At 36.0% G+C, this 8633-nt stretch overlaps 1 pseudogene; it reads left to right on the plus strand.

Annotated features, from left to right (window-relative positions):
• Positions 1-5307: 5307 nt before the first annotated feature.
• LOC105536455 lies at positions 5308-6259 on the plus strand (annotated as a pseudogene).
• Positions 6260-8633: the final 2374 nt, after the last annotated feature.

The following is an 8633-nucleotide window of genomic DNA, read 5'->3' on the forward strand; positions in this document are numbered from 1 at the left end:
CCTCACATGCCTTCTTGAATGCTTTGCTTCTTAGAAATTTCTCCCACTCGTACCCTAAATAATCTCTCTCAAGTTCAAAGTTCCACAGAGCTTTAGGGCAGGAACAAAATGCCTCCAGTCTCTTTACTAAAGCATAGCAAGAGTCACCTTTATTCCAGTTCCCAACAAGTTCCTCATCTCCATCTGAGACCACCTCAACCTGGATTTCATTGCTCATATCACTATCAGCATTTTGGTCAAAGTCATTTAACAAGTCCCTAGAAAGTTCCAAACTTTCCCACATCTTCCTATCTTCTTCTGAGCCCTCCAAAGTGTTCCAACCTCAGCCTGTTTCCCAGTTCAAAAGTCATTTCCACATTTTCAGGTATCCTTATAGCAGTACCCCACTTTCTATGGTACCAATTTACTGAATTAGTTCATTTTCCCACTGCTATAAAGAACTGCCTGAGACTGGATAATTTATAAAGGAATGAGGTTTAATTGACTCAGTCTCACATGGCTGGGAGGCCCCAGGAAACTTCAATCATGGGGGAAGGCAAACGTGAGGCAAGGCACCTTCTTCATAAGGTGGCAGGAAGAAGAATGAACATGCAGGAGGAACTGCCAAACACTTACAAAACCATCAGATCTTATAAAACTCACTCACTGTCATGAGAACAACATGGGGGAAACCGCCCCGATGATTCAACCACCTCCACCTGGTCTCTCCCTTGACATGTGGGGATTATAGGGATTATGGGGATTATAATTCAAGATGATATTTGGGTGGGCACACAAAGCCTAACCATATCAGACCATAATCAGAGTGAACTGAAACACTTTTGCAAAGATAGGATTTCAATTTTAAGATGTATTATCCAAGTTGTGGCCAAGCTTTCTTCTTTCTAACACTTAAACTTGAGAATATTTACAACCATGTTTATTACAATGTAATTACAATGGGAAAAATTTGAAAACAATTCATTTACCCAAAAATAAGGAATCAGCTATATGAATTATAATAAATCTCTTTCATGAAAAAATATACAATTATTTAAATCATGTTCTATAAAAATAGAGACAAAGGTAGTTGTCTACAATACAGCATTAATGAAAGATGGAATATAAAAATTCCCTACATAGAATGTAATTCCAATTCTGTATTTAAAAGTAGAGATGAAGAGAATAAGCCAAAATAGTAATGGTGGTAATAACTCTTAACAGTGAGTTATTACGACTGGCAAGAGATACTACAAGTGTTTAAAATTTTCTTCTTTATACTACTCTGTATTTTCTAGATTTTTCTAAAATGTACATTTATTGATTCTATTTATAATCTCACAAAGAATAAATCATAAATTTAAGCTATTGTATGATACTAACCAGTGTTATCAAGAACATGTAGAAATGGACATATGCTCTGTTAAGAGCACATAGTACTACTAAAATTGCATTTTAGAAGTACAATTTCACATTATGACCCAAAATTTGGCTATCACTCTCCTAGAAAGTTATCCTAAGAATATTTAAGAGAAGTATGCAAGAATTCAGAACATTTGGATTTAAGAAAATAATAAGATGCATAGATTACATATTTCATAACAAATCCCAGCAGTCTGTTCAGTAACCCATAATTAAATATCTTACTATTTCTCTAACAAATATATAAAGTGTAAAACTGAGCAGGATAAATAAAGACTATAAATAGCCTTCTGTGAGTTCTAGACAGGTGGTGACACAAAATGAATTTTCACCAAACACTGGAAAATATATGTGGTTTACATAGTTTTTTAATTGTCAGAATTATAGAAAAGAGAATGCAGACCTTTGCATCAAGAGATGTTCATCAGAGCATTATTTATTATGCAATTAAGTGTATATTAATAATGAATTAGCTAGGAGTAGTGGCTCATACCTATAAACCTAGCACTTTGGGAGAAGATTGAGTTCAGGAGTTTGAGACAAGCCTGGGCATCATGGCAAAACCTTGTCTCCACAGAAAAATAAAAAAATTAGCTGAGTATGGTGGCACACACTTGTAGTCCCAGCTACTTGAGAGGCGGAGGTGGAAGGATCACTTGAGCCTGGGAGGCGGAGGTTGCAGTGAGCCAAGATTGTACCACTGCACTCCAGCCTGGGTGGCAGAGTGAGACTCTGTTTCTAAAAAGAATAATAATAATGGATTAGTTTAAAAGAAACTATGGTAATAGTAATACAATTGAATAATATTCATCCATTGAAAGGATGATATCAATTAGTATTCATTTAAATAGAATGACCTTCATTAACATATTATTGAGTGAAAAAGTAAGCTGCAAAATGATGTTTGCAAGAATTTCTGTTTCTTGAATAATAAAGTAGACATAGTTTCCCCTGTTCCTTTTACAAAGTACAACTAAGAGCCTTGTACATTATAAATGAAAGGAATGTAAGAACTTTGAAAGGTGGGAAGAAGTCAGACTGGTTGGGGACTTCAGGACCCCAAAAATGATACAGTGGTGAACTTGCTGGATTTGCTTTTTGCTTCATCCCAGAAAATTATATTCTGTAAAAAGATAACTGCTCTCCTCCAGGAAAACACCACAGAAAAACTCTGGCCTTACTCCTGTTCAGGCCAGCACAGTTTGAGTGAGGAGCCTCGGCTTCTAGCCTTAATAGGCTGTAATGAAACATTCCAGCACTCCACTAGACAGCAGAGAAAGCCAAGTAGGAAGCTGGTACTTTCATCTTCACTGGCTGGTAATGAGGCCCACTTAATATGATGACAGTAAGTACCATGTGGGGAACCTACTTCCATTCCCATCCAGCAGTCATAAGGCACTCATTACCCTCTCTCCATGGTGGTGTAAAAGAGTGCCTAGTGAGAGTCCGGACTTTGACAATTGATCATTCAGCAGTAAGGCTTCCACCCCAATCCAGGAGTCACCAGAGACCACCGGATAGCTACAACTCCTACTCCTGTTCATCAGGCAGAAGAAGACTACCATCTGTTGGGTATCAACAGAGGCCAAGTGGGGAACCTGAAGTTCTATTTCCATATGTATGAAGTCATAATGAGGTGGCAGCACCCTTCTCCTGCCAGAGTACTATCCAAAAATGTCAATTAAAACAGAAGGTTACAGCTAGATACCATGCCTCACAACATAATATGGGCATATCTAGGTTTCAGTAGAAAATCACTCATCATATGAAGAACCAGAAAATCTCAACCTGAATGAAAGGACAATTAATAGATGCCAACACCAGGATGGCAAGGAAGTTACAAATGTCTGACAAAGTTCCAAAAGGAGAGAAGAAAAAAGGTAGGGCTGAAATAGTACTTGAAGAAATAATGACTGGAAATTCCCAAAGATAGCCAGAAGCGTAAACCTAGAGATTCAAGAAGCTGAGTGAATCTCAAACAGGACAAACTCAAGAAAATCCACACACCAAGGCACATCTGAAAACCAAACACAAAGAAAAAAAATCTTCAAAACAGTGAGAGAGAAATGACTGCTTACTAGAGGGAAAAACACACACACACACACAGAAAGACAGCAGATTTCCCATCAGACACCACGAAGAACAGAAGGAAGCAGCACAATACTTCTCACAAGCTGAGAGAAAAGAACTGGCAAACGAATCACACCCAGCAAAAATATGCATCAGAAATGAAGAGGAAATCAATACATCATCAAATGAAGGGAAAGTAAGAGCAGACCTACCAGACCTATCCTAAAAGAATGGCTAAAGGAAGTGCTCTAAACATAAAGGCATGCTAAAAGAAGAAACCTTGGAACCTCAGGAAAGAAGAACACAGTAAACAAAAATATGAACAAATACAACAAGCTTTGCTTCTTCTTGACTGAAGCAAAAATTATAACACCAGCTGATATGTTTCTAAACATGTGTAGAGGAAATATTTAATACAATTATATTATAAATGAAAGAAGAGAAAGGGACATAAATGGACATAACTAATGGACATTTACTATACTTTATTGAAGCTCATAAAATAAAAACACCAGTAGGCTGTGCTTTTATATATGATATAATACTTAGAGCAGACAGTAAAAAGCTATACAAAGAGAAACTCTCAAAAACACTATGGATAAATCAAAGTAGAATCGAATAAAACCTTTCAGTATCACACAGAAGACGGAGAGAATAAATGAAAACAAAACAAAACAAAAAAACAGAAAGAACACACAGAAAACAAAAAATGGCAGAATTAAGGACTGATAGATTAATAATTACATTAATATCAATGGTCTAAATATATCAACTAAAAGGCATTGATTGGATTAAATGTTCTTTATAAGAAACTCACTTCAAATATAGTGATATAGGCAGATTTAAAATAAAACAATAGAAAAAGATATTTTATGCAAACATCAATCAAAGTAAAGCAAGAATGGCTACATCAGTACTAAAAAAAGTAGACTTCAGAGAAAAAAAGATTCCCAGAGTCAGAAAGGGGCATTATATAATAATAAAAGGGTAAATCCACCAAGATGACATAACAATCTTAAGTGTCAATGTACCAAATAGCACAGTTGCAAAGTATGTGAAGCAAAGCTGATAGAAAAAGGAAGCATAGATAAATCTACAATTACAGTTGGAAATCTCAACATTCTGCTATCAACAATTGGTAGAACAACTACACAAAAAGGCCAGGCGTGGTGGCTCTGCCTGTAATTCCAGCAGTTTGGGAAGCCGAGGCGGGAGGATCACTTGAACTCAGGAATTTGAGACCAGTCTGAACAACAAGGCGAAACACCATCTGTACAAAAAATACAAAAATTAGCTGGGTGTAGTGGCTCAGGCCTGTAATCCCAGCTACTCAGGAGGCTGTGGTGGGAGGATTGCTGAAGGGGGGTTGAGGCTGCAGGGAGCCATGGTCATGACACCATATTTCAGCCTCGGTGACAGAGCAAGACCCTGTCTCAAAAACAAACAAACAAACAGAACTATAGAGAAAATCAGCAAGGATATAGAAGAACTCAACAACACCATAAAACCATCAAAATATAATTGGCATTAAAAAATCAGAATATATATTACTTACAAAAGCCCACGCATGGAGCATATACCAAAACAAACTATAACCTGAGAGATAAAACAAACCCCCAACAATTTAAAAGAATTAAAATAATACATAAAGTATTTTCTGACCACAAGGGAAACAAACTACAAATTAATAAAAGAAAGATAGTAGTAAAACCTTCAAATACTTGAAAACTAACATATGTCTAAATAAACCATGGAAATACATTCATTACTTTGCTCCTTTCTGCCTGTGGATGCTGCCAAGGGAGAGTCACTAAAGTCTCTCTTCCCACTGCCATCATGTCTAAGTCAGCATCTCCCAAAGAGCCTGAACAGGTGCAGACAGCTTTCAAACAACCGATGAGAGTCTGAGGAGGCATTCAGAACAATGGGGAATGCTCATGGACTGTGTGGTAATGAGAGACCAAAACACCAAGTGCTCCAGGGGTTTTGGGTTTGTCACGTGGAGGAGGTGGATGCAGCCATGGATGCAAGGCTACATAAAGTGGATGGAAGAATTGTAAAACCAAAGAGAGCTGTCTCAAGAGAAGATTCTCAAAGACCAGGTGCCCACTTAACTGTGAAAAAGAAATTTGTTGATGGCATTAAAGAAGACACTAAAGAACATCACCTATGGGATTATTTTGAACAGTATGGGAAAATTGAAGTGATTGAAATCATGACTGACCGAGACAGTGGCAAGTAAAGGGGCTTTGTCTTTGTAACCTTTGACAACCATGACTCCATGGATAAGATTGTCATTCGGAAATAACACACTGTAAATGGCCACAACTGTGAAACTAGGAAAGCCCTGTCAAAGCAAGAGATGGCTAGTGCTTCCTCCAGCCAGAAGTCGAAGTGGATCTGGAAACTTTGGTGGTGGTTGTGGGGTGGTTTCGATGGGAATGACAACTTTGGTTGTGGAGGAAACTTTAATGGTCATGGTGGCTTTGGTGGCAGCCATGGTGGTCATGGATATGGTAGCAGTGGGGATGGCTATAATTGATTTGGTAATAATGGAAGCAATTTTGGAGGTGGTGGAAGCAACAATGATTTTGGCAGTTACAACAATGAGTCTTCAAATTTTGGACCCATGAAGGGAGGAAACTTTGGAGGCAGAAGCTCTGGCCCCTAACGTGGTGGAGGCCAATACTTTGCCAAACCATGAAACCAAGGTGGCTATGGTAGTTCCAGTAGCAGCAGTAGCTATAGCAGTGGCACATTTCAATTCCTGCCAGGAAAGAAAACTTAGCAGGAGAGGAGATCCAGAGAAGTGACGGGGAAGCTACAGGTCACAGCAGATTTGTGAACTCAACCAAGCACAGTGGTGGCAGAGCCTAGCTGCTACAAAGAAGACATGTTTTAGACAATACTCATGAGTCTGGGGAAAATTTGAGGATTGCATTTATGACTAATGGTACAACAGATTATTTTAGTTTCTGTTCTGTGGAAAGTATAAAGCATTCCAACAGAGGGTTTTAATGTACATATATATGTTTTTGCACCCATGCCATTGATTGCTAAATGTGATAGTCTGATAATGATGCTTAATAAATATGTCTTTTTAAAAAATAAATAAATAATATTTATAATAGCATTTAAAGAATTAACACCAATTGGGGAAAAGCAAAACTAAACCCTCTCCCAGAAATAGAAAAGGAGGAACCACTTTCCAATTCATTTTATGAAACTAGTATTGCCTTGATACCAAAATAAGAAAAAGACGGTTTTTAAAAACAAAAAGAAAGAAAACTACAGACCAATATTTCTCATCAGTATAGATGCAAAAATCCTTATCAAAATGTTAGCAAATATAAGTAAGCAATATGTAAAATGATTAAACACCATATTCAAATGAAGTTTATTTCAGAAATGCAAGGTTGGTTAAGTGGTTGAGAATCAATCAATATAATCCACCATATTAGCAGACTGAAGAAGAAAATCACATCAATTAATTCAGAAGATGAATTTAACAAAGTTTAACACCAATTTATAATTTTTAACTCTTGTAAAAACAGGTCTACAGGGTAATTTCCTAAACTTGATTTTTTTAAACCTACAAAACTCTGTATCTAACATGATACTTAATGGTGAAAAACTGAATTATTTACCTCTAGACCAAGAACAAGATAAGGATTTCTGCTCTCAGCACTCCTATTCAATATAGTGCTGGAAGTTCTATTCAGTGCACTAAAACAAGAAAAATAAATAAACGGCATGGAAATTGGAAGAGAGACATAATGTAAAATAGTACAGTCATTCTGGAAAACGATTTGACAGTTTTTTTTTAAAAAAACTAAACATGCAATTACCACAAGACCTAACGACTGCACTCCTTGGTATTTACCCCAGAGAAATTAAGAATTATGCTTATAAAAACACCTATATACAAAGGTTTGCGGCAAAATTGTTAGCATTAGCCAAAAACTGGAAACAACCCAGTGACTCATTGTAGAAACTGTGGTATATCCATGTCACTGAATATTAATGAACAATAAAAATGAATGAGCAGTTGATACATGTAAGAACAAGCTGGATAATCTCTAGAGAATTATTCCCAGTGAAAAAGTCAACCCCAAAAGTTACACTATCTTTTCATTCATACAACACTCTTGAAATGACAAAAGTATAGAAATGGCAAACATATTAGAGTTATCAGGAGGGGAGTGAGGTGGGAGGGAAGCGGGTCCATAAAAGAGCAGCATGAGGGATGTTTGTGGAGATGGAAATGTTCTATAGCTTGACTATCAATGTCAGTATCATAGTTGTGATTTTACAAGATTTTGCCATTGAGACAAACAAGGGAAGGTGTATATCCAGTCTCTCTGTAGTATTTTTCCCAATTACATATGTATCTACAAATATATCTAAAAAAAATTCAATTAAAAATGATTTTTCAATGCAGTCATATACTTTTATTTATGGAAAATTAAATACATCTGCATACCCATATGTATAATCAAGTGGTCCAGATATATGCTCACCAAGCTGTTAACAGTAATTTTCCTTGGATGTGGTATTTCAGGAGATTTTGCTATTTGCTTTTCTAAATTTTTAAATGTTATATGAGTAATGTGCATAATACATATATATATTCTTATCGTAAAATAACATAAGTAGAAATTAAAAGCAAAATACTCTGCCAGATAAAATCTCCTCCCAAGGATAATAATTATTAGCATTTTGACTTATATCCTTCCAGACCCAATTCTGTAATTGCATACAATTATGTATTATGTATATGTGAATAAATAAATCTTTTCAGAATCATTTATAATAAATAGAATTATAGCCACCCTTCATAACTTCTTTTTTCAAAAATATGACTTGATAATATTTCTATGTCTGCAAATACTTATAACTACTTAATTTTTTAACCAGAGCATGGTTGTTCATAATTAATCTAATTCATTCCTATAGGTTTAGATTATTTAATATTTTTGACTGTTATAAATAATGCCACATACGCATGCTTGCAAATTGTTTTGCAGATAGAGAAATTTTCTGTAGAATCGATTCTTAGAGATGAAATTTCTAGGGCAAAGGGCTTATTCATTTCAAAACTTGAAAGAAGCTACCAAATTACCCACTAAAAAAGTAGACAAAAATATACACCTTCCAACTGT

This window comes from Mandrillus leucophaeus, unplaced genomic scaffold (assembly GCF_000951045.1).
Source record: "Mandrillus leucophaeus isolate KB7577 unplaced genomic scaffold, Mleu.le_1.0 Scaffold1596, whole genome shotgun sequence".
NCBI classification, from domain to species: domain Eukaryota; kingdom Metazoa; phylum Chordata; class Mammalia; order Primates; family Cercopithecidae; genus Mandrillus; species Mandrillus leucophaeus.